This window comes from Hyla sarda, chromosome 4 (genome assembly GCF_029499605.1).
Source record: "Hyla sarda isolate aHylSar1 chromosome 4, aHylSar1.hap1, whole genome shotgun sequence".
Taxonomy (NCBI): domain Eukaryota; kingdom Metazoa; phylum Chordata; class Amphibia; order Anura; family Hylidae; genus Hyla; species Hyla sarda.
The window spans coordinates 260,831,179-260,856,097 of NC_079192.1; the positions used below are offsets into that span (position 1 = coordinate 260,831,179).

Consider the following 24,919-nt stretch of genomic DNA (forward strand, 5'->3'; position numbering starts at 1 on the left):
TAGTCACATATTCTAGCCAAAGGAATGCAACTGTTAGCACTGAAAGACAGATTGTGCAGAAGTATGTGTCTCTGTCAAAGAGGAAGGCAACACTAAGGTGTTAATTCATTCGTGCATATCCAGAATAAGACAAAGAGAGCACGACTTAGAGTTCTACAATAATAAGCTACAAAATTGTTACTTTTGGGGGGATAAGTATTTACTAAAGCAGACGTATTAGGATTGTGGATCTTCTGTAAACCCCTCCAGATATTTTAAGTCATGTGCAATACAATGTCAGGTTGAACTGGCTCAGGACCTACCGTAATCTTGTTTCTGACACTGCAAGTGCTGACTGCACTTTACAGTTGACACCCAGCTACAATAGCCTGGATTGGAGATACAAATGTGTCCACTCTGACGTTTTTCTTAACTTAAAGGGGTACTTCGCTAAAAACATTGTATCCGCTCTCCAAAGGATAGGGGATAAGATGTTAGATTGCGATGGTCCCACCGCTGGGGATCCCCATAATCTTGGCATTCGAAACATGAAAGCTTTCAGCTTTTGCGTTCGTGACATCATGCCACATCCCCTTCATTCATGTCTATGGGAGGTGGCATGACGGCTAGTACATAGCCGTAACACCTCCTTCCATAGACGTGAATGGAGGGGGCATGGCAGCTGGCATCGCCAGTCATCAGGCATGAAGCGGAGTTCGCTCCTTGCACCAAATGACAGGGGTGCCGCAACGGAGATCACGGGGGGTCCAGAGCAGCGGGTTAAAGATTCCAATTTCTCATGGGATGTTTGTTATACAATATTGTGACTTGCTAGCAAAAACCCCAACAGGCTGCAACTCACATTATTACCACTGGGTAACCACATACAGACATTTATAGCATATATATATACATATATATATATATATATATATATATATATATATATATATATAGTGGAGTATTGCGAGATCATGTTCATCATTTTCAGGTCCACTGTGTGATTTTGAAGCTATACGTAGTTTTATTCTGTCAATAAAAACTGTTAACCACACAAAAGACAAAGCCTGACAAAGAGGACGTGAAGAAGTGAAGAGTTGCCCTCTAGAAATGCGTATTCCCTCATGGCAGAAAATAAAATACTGATTCTTATTACCACAATTGCATTATGTGATTACTATTCCTACTGGTGAGCGCTGTATTGCATGAAGCAGATTTTTTGGGAAGTTTCTGCCAAAATTACCTGTTCCCAAAACACAAAGCCTAGCACACATCCATCAAAAAAAAAAAACGATGTTTAGGCACCTGACTGATTATTTTGGTATATATATATATATATATATATATATATATATATATATATATACATATATATATATACACATATATAGTCTAACACAGGGAAAACATGGAAACTCTTTTGGTATATATAGCATTATAGCAATTGCATTGTCCCTGCTTAAATACTTGACTTCCAGTGAAACTTTCAATGTTTTTTGTTAACTATAGAGTACTTGCTTACTTCTACCAAATAACTCAGATGGCACAGAGACCTATGTAGTAACCTAAGAGCCCTAAGTACAATAGCTTTATCATTATTATTTTTTTTTTGTTTATTACATGGTATTAACTACTAAGGACTCTCATTTTTTTTTTTTTATCTTTCTCAATATAGTGGCACTTTGGCCCACACAAAGCTTAAAGGGGTACTCCGGCACTTAGACATCTTATCCCCTATCCAAAGGATAGGGGATAAGATGCCTGATCGCGGGGGTCCCGCCGCTGGGGACCCCCATGATCTTGCTTGATTCTAACGGGGTGCTGCGTGCAAGATCACGGGGTCCCCAGCGGCGGGACCCCTGCGATCAGGCATCTTATCCCCTATCCTTTGGATAGGGGATAAGATGTCTTAGTGCCGGAGTACCCCTTTAAGTGACCTATTAGTTTCAAGATACAGCAAGCCACTCAATATGTGAATTAGTTTTCTTTTTTTTTTTTTTTTATTCTCCTTTCTTTGTGGACAGATTTATATATAACCTTTTACTTCTAATGAATGTACATAGAATAGGACATCATTATCAGATCTCTGATATCATACTACAGCCCTTGTATGAATGCTATGTATGCTGTGGCTTCTTCATTATTTACACTGCATCATACTACACAATGCTATCCCATTATAGCAGTTGTGCATCTTGGTTACTTTCTTATTATTGCACTAAATTTCTACCAATGCATTGCTACACACCAGCTTTACCCTATAACTAGCTCTTGACTAAATACCTATTGTATAAGCACAATTTACCAAATCGCTCAGTGGAAAATATCCTTATTAAAACACAAAATGTTCCTATCTTCTTATATTCTAAATAATTTTGATTTCAGCTGGTAGAAATGTATCCCAATGGTCAGAACAATTTATTGATTTGCTTTAAAAAAAAAAAAAAATTTATTATATTTATGCCAATAAATACTTTTATTGTAACACTGAATTAGCTGCCCAGCAAGAAGCTCAATGCAATAATTCCCAAACAAAACTATTTTAATAGCTTCAAAAAGCTGTATCAATGCATCTATGGACCTACCTAGTGTGGTGACAGGGGAGCAAGAAAAGTGAGCATAGCTTCTTTTTTGCAACAATATTCTTGGGTATAACCCTTTATAAGTTGTCAATACACACTGGAATCCCTTCAAAAAGGGATTCCAATGTATGCTGTGGTGTACCCGCAGTACACCGGTAGACAAATTTTGTGTATTGATGGCTATGTTTTGTATGTTTCCTGAACTTATTTGTTTTGTTTGCAGGACTCAAAAGCATAGTTTACTATTAGCAATGCAACCCCCAAATGTGATGTGAATGGGGCCTGCATTACATTTGTGTCAACATGTTTATAGAGATATGATCCACAGGCTATAGACTTCTTGACCTTTTTTGTACAAGATAATCATGTTTTTTCTTTTCTTCGTGACACTCTTTCTGTGACCCGACCATGGTTCATATAAATGAAAAAAAAAAAAAAAAAAAGACAGACAAGATAAATGTATGCCCCAAAGAACCTACAATTTTACTTAGTGTCTGTGTTCAGGAAGATAAAGTACCATGCCTAGGGTCAGCATAATGCAGCCAAACAAATCAACAAAAGCCCTCTGTTGTGCTCCTGTTGTAGGAGTAATAGGCTAGTTAGGACTTCAGAGCTGGCAATTTTTTAAACCTGTTTATATCAAGATTATAAGTGTGTGAGTCTATGTGGGAATCAAAGGGGTTTTAAGTTGTGATATACAGTAACCAAAGAGGCGCTTTACATTTAACTTTTTCACTCACTGTTCATAGCTTATTAAATGTATTATATAGTTTTACGATTTTATTACTGTATTTCGAAAATGTATTTATTTTCAATTTTTAACATATTTAATCCCTAATGCCCTATCTATTTAACACCTTAGAAAATGGGTTCAATTCTGATTGCTCATCTAAGTAGTAAGACTGAGGGAGGGGGCACCCTGTGTTATCCAATCAGTGCAACTATAACGCAACTAAAGAGTAGGCAATGTAGCTTCAGAGGCAGCTGGCCCTACACAATCTGTATTTTTTTTTAATAAATGTAAATACAAAAAGTGTTAAAAATTTGAGGATGGATTAAAATGTTAACAATACTGTTCATGGCACAACCCTTATTGCTTATGAATGGTTTAGAAACCTACACAATATAAATACAAATTAATTCGGCAAACCCAACAATTTAGCCAACATTGTCATTATTATTCTAGGTGCAAAATAATACTTTACCTACTTAATAGATAAATAAAATATTAGGATCTATGCAAAAAATGACTTTTCTTTTTTGTGACAATAGAGATTGGAGCAGCACTTTAGGGGTAACTAATCTTTTACATTAATAAAGGATTAAAGTCATTTTCTAAGTGCTTTGTCTAAATACCTTTGTCTAAATAACTTTGCATCCCTCTAAGGCTGCTTTAACACTATAAAAATACTTCCGTTATAAAATCATTCCATTATTTTGTGACGGGCGAATGAACACTACCAATATAAATAAACATGGAAACATAATGTCACAAATAGGGAATAGACCTCTGATGTTCTTTAGTTAATGTTTAATAATTTATCTTACAAGAGACTTACAGTATGCTGGCCATGGTCACAGACAGTCAGCACACTCAATAGTTATAACACACACAAAACATAATACTGTTAATACTGTATCCTTTGGTTTCTGTGTCCATTACAAAAAGGAGATGTGTAGGGAAGCTCAACAATTAAACTCAGCATAGGTATAGGTTCTATATGCTAATATTTATATAATTCTTAAATCCATTATGATAGTATTTATATTTACCATTATGAAAGTCTGCTTACTCAGTGTTATTATTTTATTACTATGTTTAGCACCATGTTATTGTTATCTTTTTTTTTTAATACAGACAAACTAAACGGTAGATAACCCATCCCAAAGACATGCTTTTCTGTCTTTTTCCAAAGGAATAAAGCATATTAGGTGAATGGATGAAGCTATTTGTCAGCTATCCATGCAATATTATGGTTTATTTGTTCCATATATTTGTTGGTTCTTTTGAACCAGTCGAGAAACTCTTTCATTTGTCTAATTTATAAGCTTTCCCAAGCCTGCATTCCAGTACTTTAGAAGTGTCACCAGCAATAACTATGAAAAATTGCAGCTTGCATCTTGCTCTACTTTTCTTTTTCCAGCTTTAGAGTTGATCCCAACTACCAAAGGAACTTCACTTTCACACGTGGCAAATCTAATTTAACCCCACTGAATTTCAATTTCTGTGTCTAATGGTCATTTTGTAGAGACTGAACACATTTGAACCTGCGCTGAATCATTTATTTTCAAGAAGGCAATGAGACTTAATATTCTAATAACATAAGGTGCTACACGCTGTATACATCATTTATGGAAAAAACAGCGGCACAACTAGATGGACTATGAAGACTATGAAACAGCTTCTATTATTAAACTGAATTGTAGCCAAGTAGGCATCTAGAGACAGGTTTTAATAGGCAAACTGGAATACACAATGTCACAATGTCACAGAAATAGATTATTATGGAAACCGGAGAAGAATTGATGTGACTGGCCATTTGGCATTCAATTTACACCTGTCTACTGTGCAGCTAAGGGTAAAATGATTCTGCAAAGAATTAGAAGCAGAAATTATTTATTAAAAAAATTATAGTGATTATCCCTCTTTTTCTAATATAATTGTCTGAATATAATATGTGAAAACAGGTTGTGTGTGAGTACGCACAATATAATATACACTCAGTGAACAAGAATATTTATTTGAATATTTAAGATAAAATAAATCTTCAGACAAACCTGAAAAGCTAGTTTTTTGTCCAGTCTCTTGTTCCCTGAAATATATTTTATCAAGGGACTAAAAATGTAGTAATTTGAGAAAATCTTCCCACCTGCTTCTGTATGGAAAGTCATAATTTTCCATATAAAGAAACTATATGGATGGAGGAAATAGTCCTTTATATAAGGTGATCGGTTAGCAGGTAGACTCATAGACCAGGGTAGGTAAAATTTTAATGGGTAAAAGAAGTGACATTCTGTTTTACCTACAGATATACTTAGGAAATGGCATAGAATTATATATGCAATTATATATGCGTGGAAATCATGAACACACAAGCTGATTTAGATAGCTGTTTATGTAACTAAAATTCTCATTTGGAATTCACAATTGCTACTAGATTAATTGAATCTAGAATCAGTGTCAACTCCTGGGAAGTTCAGGCAGATGCTGGCCCTACTGGAAGATTAAGGGGCTACTACTGTTCATTATTCCGCATTAAAGTGGTACTCCAATGGAAATTTTTTTAATTACATTTTTTATTAACTGGTGCCAGAAAGTTAAACAGATTTGTAAATTACAAAGAAAAAAAAAGGAATGCCCGACACTGCTACAGCTGACTCTCTAGGCTAGGCGGATCGGGGTGTAAGGTCCAGGAGAACAGTCTATGGAGGTGAAGTGGTGCTCTGACTGGTGTGAACAAGTGCAGCAATCCAAAGGTAAAGAAGTATGGAAACACAATCGGCACTCACTGGTCTTCTTCAACAAGGTAAATCTTTTAATGCAAAATACTCACATAGACAATGGACAATGGGGGAGAGGGATCAAAATGCAGGGGGGGGGATACCCCCCCCCCTGCATTTTGATCCCTCTCCCCCTTTGTCTATTGTCTATGTGAGTATTTTGCATTAAAGGATTTACCTTGTTGGAGAAGACGGGTGAGTGTCGATTGTGTTTCCATACTTCTTTACCTTTAGATTTGTAAATTACTTCTATAATCTATAAAAAATCTTTATCCTTCCAGTACTTATTAGGGCATCAGGTGTGGACAATACAAAAAAGAAATTCAAAAGGCAAAGAATTTCCTCTATAGCATACAGCTGCTAAAAAAAGTACTGGAAGGATAAAGATTTTTTAATAGAAGTCATTTACAAATCTGTTTAAGTTTATGGCACCAGTTGATTTAAAAAAAATAGATGGTTTCCACCGGAGTACCCCTTTAACTGTTCCATGTAATTCATCTTACACCAGGAAAAACTACACGTGGATGCTGTTGTATTCTTACATTATGTCTATGTAACATACATTCCTGCTCCAGGTTCCAGGGCCCACTAAGTTCCTCCTTCGGTCTGGTCACAGCATCACTTGTCATCCCAATAACAGCCCTGTACATGGCAGGGCCGTTTGTCAGTGAGTGACGAGCCGACCTGGTCAATGAGAATGTCTATTTATAATATTTCAGTGTTCACAGTCCCTGCCCATATTAGTGGTTAATTACCTACACTTGTGTTATATATCTAACAATCTAGTAACCTGATCTGTGCAACCTGACCGCTGCCTGTTAGATCACTACCCTTTATATGATGATGCTGTACTTTGCTACCCTCTTGGTTTCTGATCTCTAATCTGTACCTGGTTAATCTTTTAATTTGGTACCTTTTTGCCCAACTATTGCTGACTAGGACAGACTGACTATTCTTGACGTCCCTGCACTTTGTCCAGCGTAGGTACCCTCAGTTGGGTACCGCTGTTTAGGGCAGATTGTCTCAGTAAATAGGGATAGTTGTTTGAACTAGTGTTAGGGATGCACTGTTCCCTACCCCAGATGTGACACTGTAGTTTCTACTATACAAGGAAGGTGAAAACTTACCATCCTTTATTATTGTGACTGTTTACTATGTACATGTGTTTATTGCTGTAAGAGGATTGTAGTAGCTAGAGAGCTTATAAGAGTTGCTATTACCAGGAAATGTGTAAGTGTATGGTCAAGCCACAAGGCAGATAGAAGTCCCTTAAGCTGATAACTGAAAAAGAACTGAGCCAGAGGCATGGAGAAACTTCAGAGAGGAAGCCTTACAAAGAAAGCATTTTCGAGCAGTCTATAAAGAGTGCTGCAGTTATAGAGGGACACGTTGATGGTGAATTGGTTACAGAATGATCCAACACAATTGCTTTGAGGATAGCAAGTGGTACTGTGTGAGACAGACTTAAAGGGAACCAATCAGAATATTTCCCCATATATAATGCTCGAATACGCATTATAATATGCTAAAATCGTTATACTCCCTATTAGAGATGAGCAAATCGAATCGGACGAAGTCGAATTCGTTCAGAATTTAATTAAAAATTGGATTTAGACCGAATCTGAACTTTGACTCGATTCAAAATAACGAATTCCTTCATTAGCAACACCCCTGCGATCGTCCTGTATCATGTATAGATGAGAGCAGCTTTCTCTTGCGCTTGCGTCTCTGCAATAGATAGGACCATTGCAGCGGGTGTCAGGAGTAACACCTGCTGTGCCTGTGATTTGTCCTCAATTGCAGGTACTACTGCTCCCAACATGAAGCACACTCTGCTCCATGCTGGGAGCTGTAGTACATGCAGGTAAGGAAAGATCACAGCGGGTGTCACTTCTGACACCCAATGCGATCGTCCTGTATAATGTATAGATGCGGGTGGCTGGCTGCTCTTCTCTGGTCCCACGGTAGTATGAGTATGTGCCGTATATATACCTATTATTCATATTTCCTGCAGAGAGCTGTGAGTGGCTGGAACCATCTGGCCAATCCCAGCTCTCTGCGGGAAATATGAATAAGTGATGTGAATTCTATTCACATCACTGGCCGGCTGGAGTATAGTGCAGTGATGTGAGCGCAGGAGAAAGACACTCCATCTCTGCAATAGAAAGGACAATTGCATCGGGTGTCAGGAGAGACACCTGCTATCATCTGTCTATTAGTACAAGAACAAGTACTACAGCTCCCATCACAGTCTGTTCCATGCTGGGAGTATTGGTACTACATATAAAATAGAAAAATTTTGAAAATTCAGCGCTCAATATTAAAAATGAATGGGGAGTGCATTTCATAATTTTTTTTCTAGTTTTCATTCTAAATCACAATTTTTTTTATTTTTACCTTAATTTTTTTAGCCCCATTTTTAATATTGAGCGCTGAATTTTCTGGTCCCTGCCCACTCCCGAAAATTGAAAGACAAAAAAAAAAAAAATGCTAATGTTAATTTTTAAACAGGGATCAATTTATGTGGGTGGGCAGGGACCTAAAAATGTAGCCGACAATAATAGAAATGTAGAAATGGGCCATTTAAATGTAAAAATAATATATTTTTTAAAATACATTTTTTTTATTTCAATATTGTGTGTGTGTTTTTCACTTTTTTCCCTATTTTTTTTTTTTTTTACATTTTTAGGTAGAACTACTAAACCCAGCATGGAACAGACTTTTCCATGATGGGAGCTGTAGTTCCTGTACTAATAGACAGATTAAAGCAGGTGTCACTCCTGACACCCAATGCGATTGTCCTTTGCAGAGATGGATCGGTTTTCTCCTACACTAGCATCACTGCACTATACTCCGGCCAGCCAGTGTTGTAAATAAAATTCACATCACTTATTCATGTTTCCCGCAGAGAGGTGTGATTGGCCAGATGGTTCCAGCCACTCACAGATCTCTGCGGGAAATATGAATAATAGGTATATATACTCATACTACAGTGGGACCAGAGAAGAGCAGCTGGCCGTTCGCATCTATACATTATACAGGACGATCGCATCAGGTGTCAGAAATGACACCCGCTGTGATCTGTAAATTAATGCAGGTACTAAAGCTCCCAGCATGGAGCAGAGTGTGCTCCAGGTTGGGAGCAGTAGTGCCTGCAGTTTAGGACAGATCACAGCAGATGTCACTCCTGACACCCGATGCAATCGTCCTATCTAGATGCGAGAAAGCCGGCCGCATCTATACATTATACAGGACGATTGCAGCGGGTGTCAGGAGTGACACCCAGGGAGATCTGTCTATTAGCACAGATACTACTACTCCCATTATGGAACAGTCTGTTCCATGCTGGGAGTAGTACTACTACCTAAAAAAATTAAAAATAGAGAAAAAAAAATTGAAACACACACACTTTATTAAACACATTATTAAAATACATTACTAATAAAAATTGGCCAAGAATTTATTCAGATCAAATCGGATCAAATCAAGACATTTGTGCCCTCAGGGATTAAGGTATCAAGTCTCCCACGGCTGCCCGGCAAGTGGTCCCCTGGGTGGGAACTTACACTTACCAGCTTATGTTGTGCTTGTCACCGTGGCCCCGCCCCGACGGCTTGACTGACGGCTCGCGTCATTGCTCTGCTCCCTAAGCAGATGGAACAGAGCAGTGACGCGAGGCGTCAATCATGGCGAGGGGGCAGGACCACAGCCGCAACGACGGGAGCTAGTAAGTGTAAGTCCCCGCCCAGGGTCAACTTGCCGGGCAGCCGGGGCAGACTTCATAACTTAATATCTTCCCCATCCCTGGGGGCACAAACGTCCCCCAGGGATGGTGAGGATAAAGATTTTAGCATAAATAACACAATGTCGAGCGTTATATATGTTAAAATCTGCTGATTGGTTCCCTTTAAGGATTTGTGTGTATTTTATTGTGAGAATATGTTGTTGTTGTTGTTGTAGTGATATTGGGTCTGTATTGTGTGAAGACTTTAGCTCTGGGCAAGTAGTGTGTGTTTTAAATAGTGTTTGGTGTCTGGTCATCATGTAATTAGCCTATATACTGATAAGGCCTGGGCATTAGTAAGCTGTAGGCCAAAGTGGGTAGTGTATTAGATCACCTAGATTTCCTTGGGAGACCAAGAAGAGGCCCTTAAGGTTCTGCCTTGCAAGGTCCTGCAGGATGTCAAAGGGAAGACAAGTGTAAATGAGCAACAATGCTTAAAGGGGTATTACAGGAAAAAACTTTTTTATATATATATATATATATATATATATATATATATATATATATATCAACTGGCTCCAGAAAGTTAAACAGATTTGTAAATTACTTCTATTAAAAAATCTTAATCCTTTCAGTACTTATGAGCTTCTGAAGTTAAGGTTGTTCTTTTCTGTCTAAGTGCTCTCTGATGACACGTGTCTCGGGAAAAGTCCAGCTTAGAAGAGGTTTGCTCTGGGGATTTGCTTCTAAACTGGGCATTTCCCGGGCGTTTACCGAGACAGGTGTATATATACGTGTATATAAAGTTATTGCTGTTATGGCTACAAATGTGCAAAGATGAAGATACAAAAAATTATTCTAGCCATCTATATAAACAGAGCAACCACTGTTTTATCAGTAAAAGAATTAACATGTTTTTTTTGTCTTTTTCAGAAGGATTAAAGCATACTAGCTAAATGGAAGGGAGGGATCCTCCCGAAATGCGTAATCCTGTCAGTTTTTTAATAAAATGTCCTTCTGAGGACATTTTCACTACCTTTGCCATTTGCCTCATCCTTCTCACAGGAGTCAGCAGCACCGACTTCAAGGTTATTTTTCCTGCCTTGCTCCTATTACTGAATTCCAGGACAACACTGTCTTCTCCTGCAACCCTTTGGCTCAGCAGTGGCTCGTACCATCAGTACCCCGATTTCATCGTGGGTTACATGCACATTTATTACCATCACAAGGTGAGCAGCCATCTATAAGCTCTGCAGGGTTGCCCCCCACTCACCACTCATTGCCTTAGGGTAATACGTGAGGTGCCGTCCATCGGTCCTTTCTTTTTTATCTCTACAGATTATACACATTGAAGGAAGTCAGGAATGGTCAACTGTCTAATGTGTATGAGGCCTCCCAACTATTCTCTGAAAGATGCCGTTGGGGGATATATGGAGTGGACATGTTGGATTTCTGCTGCCTAATCCTTTAGTTCTTGGATAGATAAACTGCCACCAAAGCTGTTTTGCAGCAACTTACCCCTCCTCTCCTAATTCAGAACACATTAGCATTAGTGAAGCAAAACATTCATGTGTATTGAGGGACTGTAAGAGATCCACAGCTATCACATGTGTATGGGTATCTTTAGGGAAGATAATGTCCAAGAAACCCTTCATCCTTATTGCTGTTCTGCAGCATAGAATGTAATACTATTATACTATAAAAGCACTTCATCTGTATAGCTGGTAGAGAGGTAAATTATTATGCAATTATGTATGAAAGAAAAAAAATCTGTAGTAAAACAGGACACATCTACTAACAGCTCTGGCACTGCAGCTGTGCTGTAGCTTAGTGGTTGAATGGACTCATTTCTACACATCATTGTATTAATTATTCATGCATGGTTGCCTGGTAAGGTAGAGTGAATTAGCTGCAGTGTGTGTTCCACATAAGACGCTTTATTCATGAATCAGCACATGGACTGTATCAAATGTCAATGCAGAATTATTTCCTAATGAAGAGCTTTATGAAACTATTGCTAGGGCTACAATTTACAGATTTACTGTTTGCCCCACGTAGTTTATATTTTTACTGATTTAAATGTAACTAATATTTGGTGACATACATTAGTAAATGATCCCTGTTTCAGCACATTACAATTTCACGAATAACAATGTTGCCTCCAGGCTATGTAAATTATTGTGTTAAAAATTAGAAAGCATTGTAATTGCCTACAGTCAATTTTCACAGCCCTACTAGATGAATTTAAAAATTTCGGGTAAGGCTGCTTTCATACGAGGAACTAACAGCTAAGGCTAGCTCTAAGTTAAGGATAATTGCAGGCTGCAGCTTTGCGGAAGTAAGTTCAGGTGCAGCCACTAGTGCTGGCAATTTACAGATACTTCTGGACTGCCCCTGGACTTTTCACCGCTAAAGAAAAAAGGCTCCATCCAGCCCATAATTACCATTGCTGCACCACTAGCTGCAGCTGATAATGCTGCTTGCAGCCTAATGAGAAATAGCTTTCATTTTTTACTGTTCTTCTGGACCCTATATAACAATAAAAAAAAAGCACAGAAAGAGCCAATTATCTTGTTAAACCAAAGACTGCGGCAACCAGAGAAAAACTGTGCAGTAGGAGCAATTAACATACAATCACTCCTGTCATAAGTGTCCTCCCACTTGCCTCTTCATCAGTCATTATCCTCTACAAGGAACAGCGGCTCTTGTTTTCCCATCACTTCCAGTGCAATAGCTATTGGGATCATTAGTTTAAATGTCCAATATGTTAAAGAGTGACCAGGTTCACAACCTGTGGTGGTGACACTTCCTGGAAAGTTTATGAACATTCCTGCATTCTTTTGACTGTCAATGGGGTGGTAACCGTTGTTAAATTGGTTGTGAACCTGAAAACTCTCCTCTTTAAAGGGGTACTCCACCCCTAGACATCTTATCCCCTATCTAAAGGATATGGGATAAGGTGTCTGATCGCTGATGTCTGATCTCCCTGCTGCACCCGGCATTTGTTTAGAGTGTTGGGTACAGCGCCGGAGGCTCGTGACATCACGGCCACACCCCGCTCGTTATGTCACGGCCACACACCCTCAATGCAAGTCTATGGGAGGGGGCGTGATGGCCATCACGCCCACTCCCATAGACTTGATTTGAGGGGGCATGGCCATGACATCATGAGTGGGGTATGTCTGTGATGTCACGAGCCTCCTTTGGATAGGGGATAAGATGTCTAGGGGCGGAGTACCCCTTTAAGAATAAACAGTGGTGACTACCCAGTTGACAGTCTAGACCCTCAGCACTAATAGTTAGTGAACAGAAGAAACTTTACTTTAAGTGACTTTACGTGAATAATAAATGCTGGTGTTTTTGAAGGAGGCCACAGGTCATCTTGAGAAAGCACTCGTTTATATAAACACACATTTAAATGAAGATAAACTATTTATGTTGGAAAGCTAAAATTAGATAACATATGTGTGCCCCAGCATCAGCCTAGTAGGCTCCAGTATCAGCCTATTTAGTCAGGAGCTTTGGTGGCTTCTTTGGAGCAATGACATAGTTAATTCCTTCAGGTTATGTCAACAGCTGAAAGTGTCCCTGACATCAAAAAAGAAAAAAACTTCTACCATGTCAAAAAGACATCCCAAAGTTTCGATAAGTCTTGGTCTCGGCAGTGAGACCCCTAACAATCATTAGAATAAGGGAGAAGCACAAAGCTATGCAATTTACTCCATAGCTCACTGCAAACTCTGTCCAGTTGTACTCCATTATAAGTCTTTTAAGCCAGTCTAGTGCAACTTGACAGATCTTTGAAAAAATAAACCTGTACAAGACCACTTTATAATGCAATTTTGAGTTTTCTTCTCAAGAAGGTTTCATTGTATTTTTATGTAAAATATAGCAAACAACCAAGATAATGGCTACTTAAATTGGCAGAGACTTCTCATCTTTTCATATGCAAACCCCGCTGGGAACTCAACATAAGTCCTTCTGCCACAGTCTTTTAAGGACTTCATTAATCAATCAATAATCTGTTACTATTACTAAGATCTCACACCGGGAAATAAAAAACATTACAGTGTTATTGGGGTACTCCAGTAGAAAACTTTTTTTTAATCAACTGGTGCCAGAAAGTTAAAGAGATTTGTAAATAACTTATATTAAAAAACCTTAATCCTTCCAGTACTCATTAGCTGCTGAATATTACAGAGGAAATTATATTCTTTTTGGAACACATAGCTCTCTGCTGACATCATGACCACAGTGTCCAGAGTAGGAGAAAATCCCCATAGAAAACATATGCTGCTCTAGACAATTCCTAAAATGGACAGAGATGTCAGCATAGAGCACTGTGGTCATGATGTCAGCAGAGAGCTCTGTGTTCCAAAAAGAAAACCATTTCCTCTGTAGTATTCAGCAGCTAATAAGTACTGGAAGGATTAAGATTTTTTTAATAGAAGTAATTTACAAATCTGTTTAACTTTCTGGAACCAGTTGATAAAAAAATAAAATAATTAGTACCCCTTTAAAGTTAATGTTACTTCGAATACTTTGAATGCAAAAGGACACTACTAAAACGTGAAATGTACCTCACTGTCTTCCCAACTTCTTTCATACTCTTTTTTTCCCATACAACTATTTTTTTTAAGTTGTATTTTTATATTTTAAAAAGGAAAATTACCTTTCCTATACTTTGTGAGGAGGTAATAATAATATTTACTAAAACAAAAACGCACAAATCTTTATGGCATGATGTATTATCTAAATGACTGTAGATCTGCTTTAATAATCAGATTTTATTTTTCTAAAAGTTTTAATGCTCTCACAATATTATCTTTGACCAATTATGACTGTTACCATGAGTCATTTATTTTGCATTGCTGAAAAAAAAAATTCAGGAAAATATGTGTTTATGACCTACCTGTATGTAATTAAAATATAGAATGCTGCAAGCACAGCTGGCAAGCTTACAAATACCATCTGTCATGAGCAACTATTAAGATTTCAATATTATTCTGGGTTGTAACATGAAGCAATATGAGGAAAAGCAAGCAGCGCTGCAGTGGTGTGCAATGTTAAATGTCATCCAGAAATATTTATATTGGCTTACTTGGGTAAGCCATTTTCCTAAGTATAAAATAAACAATTTTGATAGAAGATACACTAAGGTTTTGTTGGAATAATGGCCCAGACAGAATGAGAAATACAAATTATTCTTGGTCAATTAGTTCTAAAACATTTGGCTTGAAATAAAATTATGGAGAGTAATATGAATATACTGAAATAATACAACAAGAGCAGGCACCAGATACATCAGATCAAATGACTTTATAATAGGATTACAATCTATTAGAAATTCTATAAAAAGTGCACACATTAGACGGCATCCTGGACACAGAGTATCATTGCCAATGAGAAGGAGCTGCTCTTTAATTACATATATTAGATATTATGATAGTAGGAATCAAAGGTCAAGTTAACATAGTAGCCAGTGCTTCCAATATAGTAGCAAAATTGAATTTTACCTTTAATAGGGATCGGAGTAGAGGTTATGCTTCTGTCTGTTTGTTCAGCTTGTGCAGTGTTTCCTGCACAAAAAAAAGACATTTAAATTAAATTGCAGCCTGAAAAATTAACACATTAAAATAAACTTAACAATACTGCTTAAGTCACTGTTTTCTTTGCTATTGACACTGTATAATAGAATTGTCCAAATGTATTGCTAATTGTTAATAACTTTTATACTGGGGAGGAGAAAATATGACAGAAGGACAACAGTCTATTATGGTAAACACTGTTCTATTTGAGCAGCTGTAGCAGTATTGTTCATCAATTACTATATGTATTACATGAACATACACACAGGAACCATAAGTGAACTAAAATGTAACCATATAAAATATATAAACCAATCCCTGTGTTATTTGCAGCAAAGCAACATGATAAATAATAAAAAAAAAGATATAGATGTGCAGTGCAGGAGGAACTTGATAGAACTGTGACCCTGTTCTTTCCATTTATCTACAAGGGCAAACTCGATTGTCACCCTGATAGATTTAAAGGGGTACTCCCCTGGAAAACTTTTTTTTTTTTTTAAATCAACTGGTGCTAGAAAGTTAAACAGATTTATAAATAACTTCTATTAAAAAAATCTTAATCCCTCCAGTACTTTTTTAGGAGCTATATACTACAGAGGAAATGCTTTACTTTTTAGATTTCTCTGATGTCATGACCACAGTGCTCTCTGCTGACCTCTGCTGTCCATTTTAGGAACTGTCCAGAGCAGGAGAAATCCCCATAGCAAACATATTTTTTTTTCCAATGGAGTACCCCTGTAACCCCACCAGGACCAAGGGTGTACAGGTAATGGGCGGTCCCATTTTTATTGTGGGCGGAGAACAGGTTAAGTTTGGTGGGTCCCATTGAGTGAACAATGAGATGGTCCTCACATGCCTCCGCACCGTCCAATCTGTCATCTGCTGCTCCTAGCCCGAGGACACTGATCCTTGCTATGCTATGGCATAGCATTGATCAGTTTATTAGTATAACAGAAGATTGCATGTTATAAACCCCTATGAGGGCTAAAAAAATAAAATGTAAAATTAGTTAATAAAAGTGAATTAACCCCTTCCCTATTAAAAGTTTAAATCACCCCCTGTTCCCATTTTTTAAATAAAATAATGTACTAAAAAATTAAAATAATCACATGTGGTACCACAGCATGTGTAAATGTCCGAACTATTAAACTATAAGGTTAGCTAAACCACACGATCAATGGCGTACACGTAAAAAAAAAAATACCAAAGTCCAAAATTGTGCATTTTTGTTCACTTCATATACCAAAAAAACTAATTAAAAGCAACTAAAAAGTCCCATCAAAACAAAAATGATAAAAATAAAAACTACAGTCCACGGCACAAAAAATTAGCCCTCATATAGCCCCATATGGGGAAAAATAAAAAAGTTATAGGGGTCAGAATATGACAATTTTAAACATACAAATTTTGGTGCATGTAGTTAAGATTTTTTGAAAGTAGTGAAGTAAAAAAAAAAAAAAAACTACATACATTAGATATCCATGAAACCGTATCAGGTGTAATTTTTACTGAAAATTGCGCTGTGTAGAAACGGAAGCCCCCAAAACTTACAAAATGGTGTTTTTTCTTTTTCAATTGCACCCCACAAATATATTTTTTGGGGTTTTGCTGTAGATTTTCTTTTAAATGATTGATGTCATTGCAAAGTACAATTGGTGATGCAAAAAACAAGCCCATCTGTGGGTCTCTTGGTGCAAAATTGAAAATGGTATGATTTTTAGAAGAAGAGAAGGAAAAAAACAAAGTGTAAAAACAAAAATTGTCTTGGTCCTTAAGGTGAAAATGGGCTTGGTACTTAAGGGGTTAAGGTGCTCATTACAAGTTTATCCTGTATGGACACAATTATTCCAAAGTACTAAGGCTGCACAGATGTATTGAGATACGAGAAGACTCTGCAGAATAAGTACATTATGTATTCATTTTTCATATGGAGGTTAAGAAACATATCCCCCTATGTCTTACCTATATGTTGAAAAGCCCATTGCTGCTGCTTACCCATCATTAAGTAGGCCAATAACTTACCATTCTCTGAATTACTAACATGCACATAAACAAGATCAATGTTTCTCTATGACATATACGTCAAAGGCATCCTCTGCTAAGAAGAGGTCACATATATTTTAATACACAGGAAGGAAAGCTGCACTAAGAGACCTTTCCTTTAGAGTTGATACTGTCACCATCTGTCACTATTTTGAGCTGTAATGAATGCTATCTTATGGCATAATCTCTAAGGGGCAATCTGTTAAATACCATGCTATACTTTGTTAGTGTCCCACTCTGCCAATTTTTGATTACATTTTAATTAGGTTCAAATAATAGACTTTCTGGGTCTGACATCTCTGGAGGTGTGTATGAGGTACAGTATGTGGACTTGCTTCGCGAGGGCAATCATTATCAATGTTTCTTAGCATTGTATGAGAGGACATGCCAGGGGTATGGACAGAGGTTAAAGCCAATGAATATTCATTTTGATTAAGAAAGACAGATGGATTTCTGAAAGTTCCTAATATGATTGCTACTGAGAGTAACTTTTATAGAGTGGAAAATGAATTAGTTTGGTTGAAAAAAGACATCTAGTTTTACAAAGGGAAGGAGAAGATGTGAATGAAGGATAGGGAATGCGGGTAACCATAGACAAGAATGTGTTATTGTTATTTTGTTCTAATAATTTGTCTAAGTCTTTTCTGAAGTCCTCAATACTGATGAGCGACATAGGCCATATTCAAATTCACGACATTTCGTATATTCGTTCACTTTTTTTCCATGCGAAATTCGTAATGAAATTCGCAAAATGCGCATCCGCGATTATATCTTTCAACCAACTACTTTCCTAATGGTTGCTAGGGATTTTGATTACTTCTGACAACCGTATTTACATCCTTCTCATTGGCCCACAAGCTAAAAGAATGGAGGGATCAGTGTCCTCTGGAAGTGCCGATATTTGCAAATTTTCGCATATTCGCCTTCTTTGAACCACAAGCTGGAAGCAGGGAGAGATGATCACTTTTTATTTACACAGTACACATCATTGTGATGTGTACTGTATAAGAAAAAAAAAAAAGAATATTCATCTTAACGAATATATTTCGCTATATTCGAAATATTCGTTAAATCGCGAAGTGCCGATATTTGCGATAAAAATTCTCTATTCAAATATTCGCGCTTAACACTAGTCCTCAGTTGCTATTGCTGTAACCAATTCCTCAGGCAGACTGTTCCACATGTTCACAATTCTCATGGTAAAGAAGGTTTGTTGCCTCTGATACCTGAACCTTTTTTTTCGCCAGATGGAGAATGCCTCCTTTTCTTTTTAAGGAGTTTTCCCCATAGTTTTTCAACTTATTAAGCTTTCCTCATAGCTAACATGTTCAATGCCCCTTGTTCCATGCGTCTCTGTACCTTTTCCAGCTCCAGAACATATTTTTTATGAACCGGTACCCAAAACTGAACAACATATTCCAGGTAAGGCCGTACCAATGCTTTATAAAGCAGTAGTATTAATTCCCTGACCCTAGAGTCCATGCCTCTTTTTTCATACATGATAAAATTCTTCTGACCTTAGCCGCAGCTCCTTGACATTGCACGCTGTTCTGTTTTCTGTGGTCTACAAGTGAACCCAGATCATTCTCTATAAGTGATCATCTCGATTTTTGTATTTTACTTTTCCAGATCTCAAATACGAGTTTCCAGATGGGCAACATGCTCATATCTGCCACAGTGGCATTCCCCTTAGAACTCCAGCTCCAGCGGTGCACACATATGGCATTCTAAAACTGTGCATTATTTTATTTAAACAAGTTTTTAAACAATCTGTTAAGTTTATGGAACACTTTAGGTATCCATGGTTGTCAGGTGCTCTTAAAAATAACCAAGTAAAATGTAAGGCACTGCTGCTATAAAATCTGTTCTTGGATGAACAGTAATAGAAGGTCAACTGATTTTCTATTTGAAGCCCTTTTTTAGTGTCCACCAATCCATTTTGCGGTTGTACAGTAAGCTATCCTTGCACCTGCAGTTCTATTTGTTTCAGTCCGTAATAGAAATAGGCAACCTTCCTGGCAATTTTCAATACCTCTCTATGAGAGTAAACAGCAAACGCAGTTCATACACAGCCCTGCACTTAAAATTTGACCTGATGCTCACTCCTTGCACAGCAAATACAATATTCATCAAAAGGAAAGATGAAGAAAAATGGGAGGCAGGGTTCAGGTATACTGCTTCTCCAGACCACACTTCTCCAGGTACAGGGGTCAGGTATACTGCTTCCCCAGACCACACTTCTCCAGGTACAGGGGTCAGGTATGCTGCTTCTCCAGACCACACTTCTCCAGGTACAGGGGTCAGGTATGCTGCTTCTCCAGACCACACTTCTCCAGGTACAGGGGTCAGGTATACTGCTTCTCCAGACCACACTTCTCCAGGTACAGGGGTCAGGTATGCTGCTTCTCCAGACCACACTTCTCCAGGTACAGGGGTCAGGTATACTGCTTCCCCAGACCACACTTCTCCAGGTACAAGGGTCAGGTATACTGCTTCTCCAGACCACACTTCTCCAGGTACAGGGGTCAGGTATGCTGCTTCTCCAGACCACACTTCTCCATGTACAGGGGCCAGGTATACTGCTTCCCCAGACCACACTTCTCCAGGTACAGGGGTCAGGTATACTGCTTCTCCAGACCACACTTCTCCAGGTATAGGGGTCAGGTATGCTGCTTCTCCAGACCACACTTCTCCAGGTACAGGGGTAAGATATATTGCTTCCCCAGACAACACTTCTCCAGGTACAGGGGTCAGGTATACTGCTTCTCCAGACCACACTTCTCCAGGTACAGGGGTCAGATATACTGCTTCTCCAGACCACACTTCTCCAGGTACAGGGGTCAGGTATGCTGCTTCCCCAGACCACGCTCCTCCAGGTACAGGAGTCAGGTATACTGCTTCTCCAGACCACACTTCTCCAGGTACAGGGGTCAGGTATACTGCTTCTCCAGACCACACTTCTCCAAGTACAGAAGTCAGGTATACCACTTCCCCAGACCACGTTTCTCCAGGTACAAGGGTCCCTGTACTTGGAGAGACGTGGTCTGGAGAAGCGCATGGTGTAGCGTGAAATAGCTATCACCATGCTTACCTGAGTGCGCTCCGGCGTCCTGCATCTAGGTGAACTTATGCACCTGAAGTAAAGAATCCTGCAATATTTCAACAGTACTGTGAGTGCCTCTTGTTTTTCTTCATCTTTTCTTTTGATGAATGATCTGTTTGTTTGTGTGCATGAGACAACAGCAATTAGATTTTTTTTTATTTATTTGTATTTTTTTTTATATATAAGAATCATACATTTCCAAGTGATTTTTATATGAAAATTCTACACAGATCTGACATTTGCTACATGGTCTGCCCATTGCTTTAATTTCAACATGCAATGATAACATGCCTGTCCAATTGTAAAGATAGCAACTACAGGGTGTTTTTCTTCCCACTGTTTGTCTGCTGCTCCCTTAGAGATAAGGAGTTTAAACTAGCATCAATAGCCCCTGAGCGCCGCAAAAAAGAAAAGACACTTAGCATGAATTTGTAAAAGGAACACAACACATATCTTGAGGGTTATCATTTAAAGAGCTTAGATTTCTGGACTTCCTTCTCCACTTTATGCTCCTGTACTTCAGCTTTGGGTAAAATGATTTTTGTTTTTTATGTGTGTGACAAGATAACCTAGTCTTATTCTTTTGAGGTAACACGTCATATTTGTGGCAACTTATCAACATCTTTACATGAAAAAGGTCCGATATGTTTTTCACATGAGAAAAAACAAGGAAATGTGATTGGAACCACATTTAGTGAAAAGCCTTTACAGTTCACTGTTTTATATGTTATCCTGCTAGTTTTATATTTGAAGGTTTCATTCAATAATTTACCGTGTATAATTTACTGTATTACACTTCTTAAACAACATTTGCACTGTGACAGAATGTTACAATGGCTGCTATATAACATCATAGCTACAGTATTGGTGAATACTATTGCTATATGTGCGAAGGTTAATTGACTGAGTCACTTAACCTGTGTTTGTGGGAGGGGCGGTACTTGCGCTTAAAAGCCGCGGCTCCCTGTGTTCAGTGCGCCGCGGCTCTCGCGTTGTTTGGAGTCCGTGACGTCAGACGCCGTGGGGAGTCTCTCCAGCCTCGTGTTTGTTCCTGTGCTCTGCTGTGCACGTCATTTCAGGTTAGTTCAGGTCCGGGGAGTGACTGCAGGAGTCTGGGGGCTCGTGTCTTGTATGAGTCCCCCGTGCCCTGCCTTTCGCATGTTGATGTTGTTGTTCAGCAGCCGTAGCGGGCTGCTGAGCAACGTTGTTCGCTTCCGGCGCATGTCGGGGGGTTTCTTTTCAAATGTTTGGTGCTGGCTGGGGGAGGTGACAGCGGGAGTTACCTTTCAGAGCATATGTCCTTCGGAGCTCCGCGGTATTCTCCCGTCCCGTTCCGCTGCCTTACGCATGCCGGCTTTCTTATTCGGTCACCAGTCTCAGCCGGCAGCCAGTTCGTTACACACCTCCTGAGGCTCAGCTCTGCATGTTGGGTGCTTGTTTGCATACTGTAGGTATTATAGTCTTGTAGTTCCAGGTGTTAGTCTTAGTGTCAGTACACTTTGTCTACTGGTCACGCTTCGTTAATGTGTCACAGATGTCCCGCGTTTGTTCTTCTCATATACCTAATCTGTTTCATACTCCATGTATTTTACACTGTTGCTTCTCGTATCTACACTTCGGCCGAATACATTGGTCCGTATTAGTCATGTTTTAACTCATGAGTCTGTTGCATACGCTGCTGATACACTACCATTATATGCTCCGCTATTGTCTGGTACTATAATTCTGTTCTCACATGGTCAATTTGCCTTCCGCTGTTTCGCCTCTGTCTTCATGGTATTTATTGCTTCATGATATTTATTGCTAGTTGTAGTTATTTACTTTGCTCGTTGTTTGGTACCGTTTTACTCTAACTTGTTGTGGTAGCGAATAAGGCGGTTGTTCCTAAATTAGTTTGCCTGGCTTGTAGCATGGTCTTCAATGTGCGCTGCTGTTCTGTTGTTCCTGTGCTCCTATGGTTACTCTTTTACCTGGTTAAGTGTTTTTGTCATGTTACTAGCTAAATCCTTCGTCATAGACTCACCAAGCGCCTTGTAGGTATTGATCCACACCTGTACCTGTTCAGTTATGTGGTGGGTTTACCTTTGCCCTTGTTCTTGTTTTCACTTTCTACCTCCTTCATTAGACTATCGTCTTACTAGCTCAGTAATGCTGTGTGGCTGTCTAGGCTCAAAGTTCATCTTTACGCTACTTCGCTGTCCTTGGCCCGGTCGTTTTTAGGTAAAAGAGATAAAAGAGTATATTTGGAATTTTGCATATTTGTATATAGGTGTGAATTTAAAAAAAAAACTTCGTGTTGGCTTATCACCCTCAGTACAGGTATGTGCAGTCCAATTTCGGGTTAGTTACAGTAAACATTCTCTTCATACGGTTCTCCTTTAACTCGCAGTGTTCATTCTGGTGGTCTCGCCTCGCTTTAGCTTCTACGTTATTCCAGCCTTTCCACCGACTCAACTCGTCTTTGGGTCCTCGTGTGGATCTGCCTTAGCCTGTGTGTTGTTAAGATATATGCCTGTGTGTTTATTCAGCAGTTGTCCACGCACGCTCTTGTGGCTTAAACGTCTGCTGTCGTGAACTTCGTGTTGGCTTACCACCCTCGGTACAGGTATGTGCAGCCCATTTTTTTGGGTTAGTTATAGTAAACATTCTCTTCATACGGTTCTCCTTTGGCTCGCAGTGTTCATCCTGGTGGTCTCGCCTTGCTTCAGCTTCTACGTTGTTCCAGCGCCTGTTCGTGTCGAGATTGACCGTCATAACCCAGTTGTCTAGGTGCGGTCTGTTTTAGGCTTCAGGAAGTCCAGGTATTCATGTCTTAGTTCGTTACCCATCACGTCCTTGGGTGTACTCTTTATCCCCTGCTCATCACGTCTTTGGGCCAAGGGGTTTGTTAGTCACGAGTAACTTTACGTGTCACGCTGTTAGCATGTGTCTAGTCACCACTCGGTACTCTTCACTTTCTAGTCTGATTCTGTGGTGGCAGTGGTTTTGATTTCCGGGTTAGTCTTGCTCTGACAGGTGTATTTCGTTTTTTGGTTGTTCCTTGGGTCAGGATTTGATTGTTGTATGTCTAATTTTCAGAAATGTCTCACGCATCAGACATTGAAGATGCAGCTTCTGTTCTGGACAATGTCGCTAGAACATCGGATCTGGGTAGCGTCCCATCTCTTCGTAACTGGACCATTCCTAAACTGACGGCTGAACTCGTCCGCAAAGGCATCCCGTTCCCGGCTACTGCCCGCAAGGCGGAACTTTATCGCTTATTGGTCTCTGAGCACTCGGGACCCTGCGATCAAGCAGGCCCTAGCAGTGAAGAAGTGTCCATGCAGACACTCAATACGTCCATCTTGCAGTTGCATACGTTAATTAACTCGCCGTGCTCTAGAGTTGATACCTTGGAGTGTAAGAGTTCGGAGGCTCCCGCTCCGGCCCCAGTGGTGGGTTTGACTTCGGCGATTCCACACACTTCCGTTCCCCCTCAGGTTTCTGCTACCCTGCAGGCTTCAGTATTACCGGTTGGACTTAATATGCTCGTGCCAAATGTCGCGCCAGCTCATTTTATCCCGACTAATCTGAAGAAGGACATTCTTGATGGTAAGGATGTTAATCTCGCTTCCTTGCTTATTGTGTCTCATGATGTTTCTGAGAACAAGACTATTGCTTGCGGTGAGGTGTCGGTCATTCTGAAAGCAAAAGATGTAAGGTTAAGTCGCAAGCTTACATTAGCTGAATTCAGTATGGCGTTCGCCATTTATCGTGACGTTTTATGCTCAGTCAAGCCAGAAAGACGTGAAGAGCTTGACATGTATCTGTACAAAGTCACAGAGTTAGCTCATAAATATGGTGGGTTCACGTTTTATGATTATCATAAGTCATTTTCAGCTAAGGCGGGGGCAGCTCTAGTGCAGTACAACTATACAGTTAATTGGGCGTTGGTTGACACCGAGATTTTCTGCAATCATTTTGCAGGTCTTAAAGCCCCCGTTTGCTCTCGGTGTCAGTCCATCGCCCATACCACAGAATGGTGCAATACTGTTAATTCCCCATCCGAGGTAAATCCCGGCACGTCTTCACCCACATTTCAGCCTAGGAATCAGAAACACTCGGGCTTGATTGACAAGTTAGGTAGGCCCATCAAGTATCTTGGTAAATCTCAAATTTGCAATAATTTCAATTTTGGGTCTTGCAATTATAACCAGTGTAGACTTTTACATGTCTGTGCATTCTGTTTCAGGGCCCATCCTAAGGCCAGTTGTCCACAGAAGTCGAAAGCATGACTAGCAGTGATAGACGTGTTGTGTTTAGATCATTTTCTTGCTGATCATCCAGATAGGTGTTTTGTTCAGTTTTTAATTAATGGATTCCGGTCAGGTTTCCACACAGGTTTCATTACTTTACCCTC

General features: G+C 39.3%; 1 protein-coding gene across 7 annotated transcripts in view; it reads right to left on the bottom strand.

The window, feature by feature from the left end:
- The window catches only part of SYT1 (synaptotagmin 1), a 608,991-nt gene that overhangs the window by 330,218 nt on the left and 253,854 nt on the right, over positions 1 to 24,919 (bottom strand). For all 7 annotated transcript variants that reach the window (XM_056574050.1, XM_056574051.1, XM_056574053.1 and 4 more), the window contains one exon: positions 15,303 to 15,365. The gene's annotated coding sequence lies outside the window, so the exon portion shown is untranslated. The remainder of the gene's footprint in view (positions 1 to 15,302; positions 15,366 to 24,919) is intronic.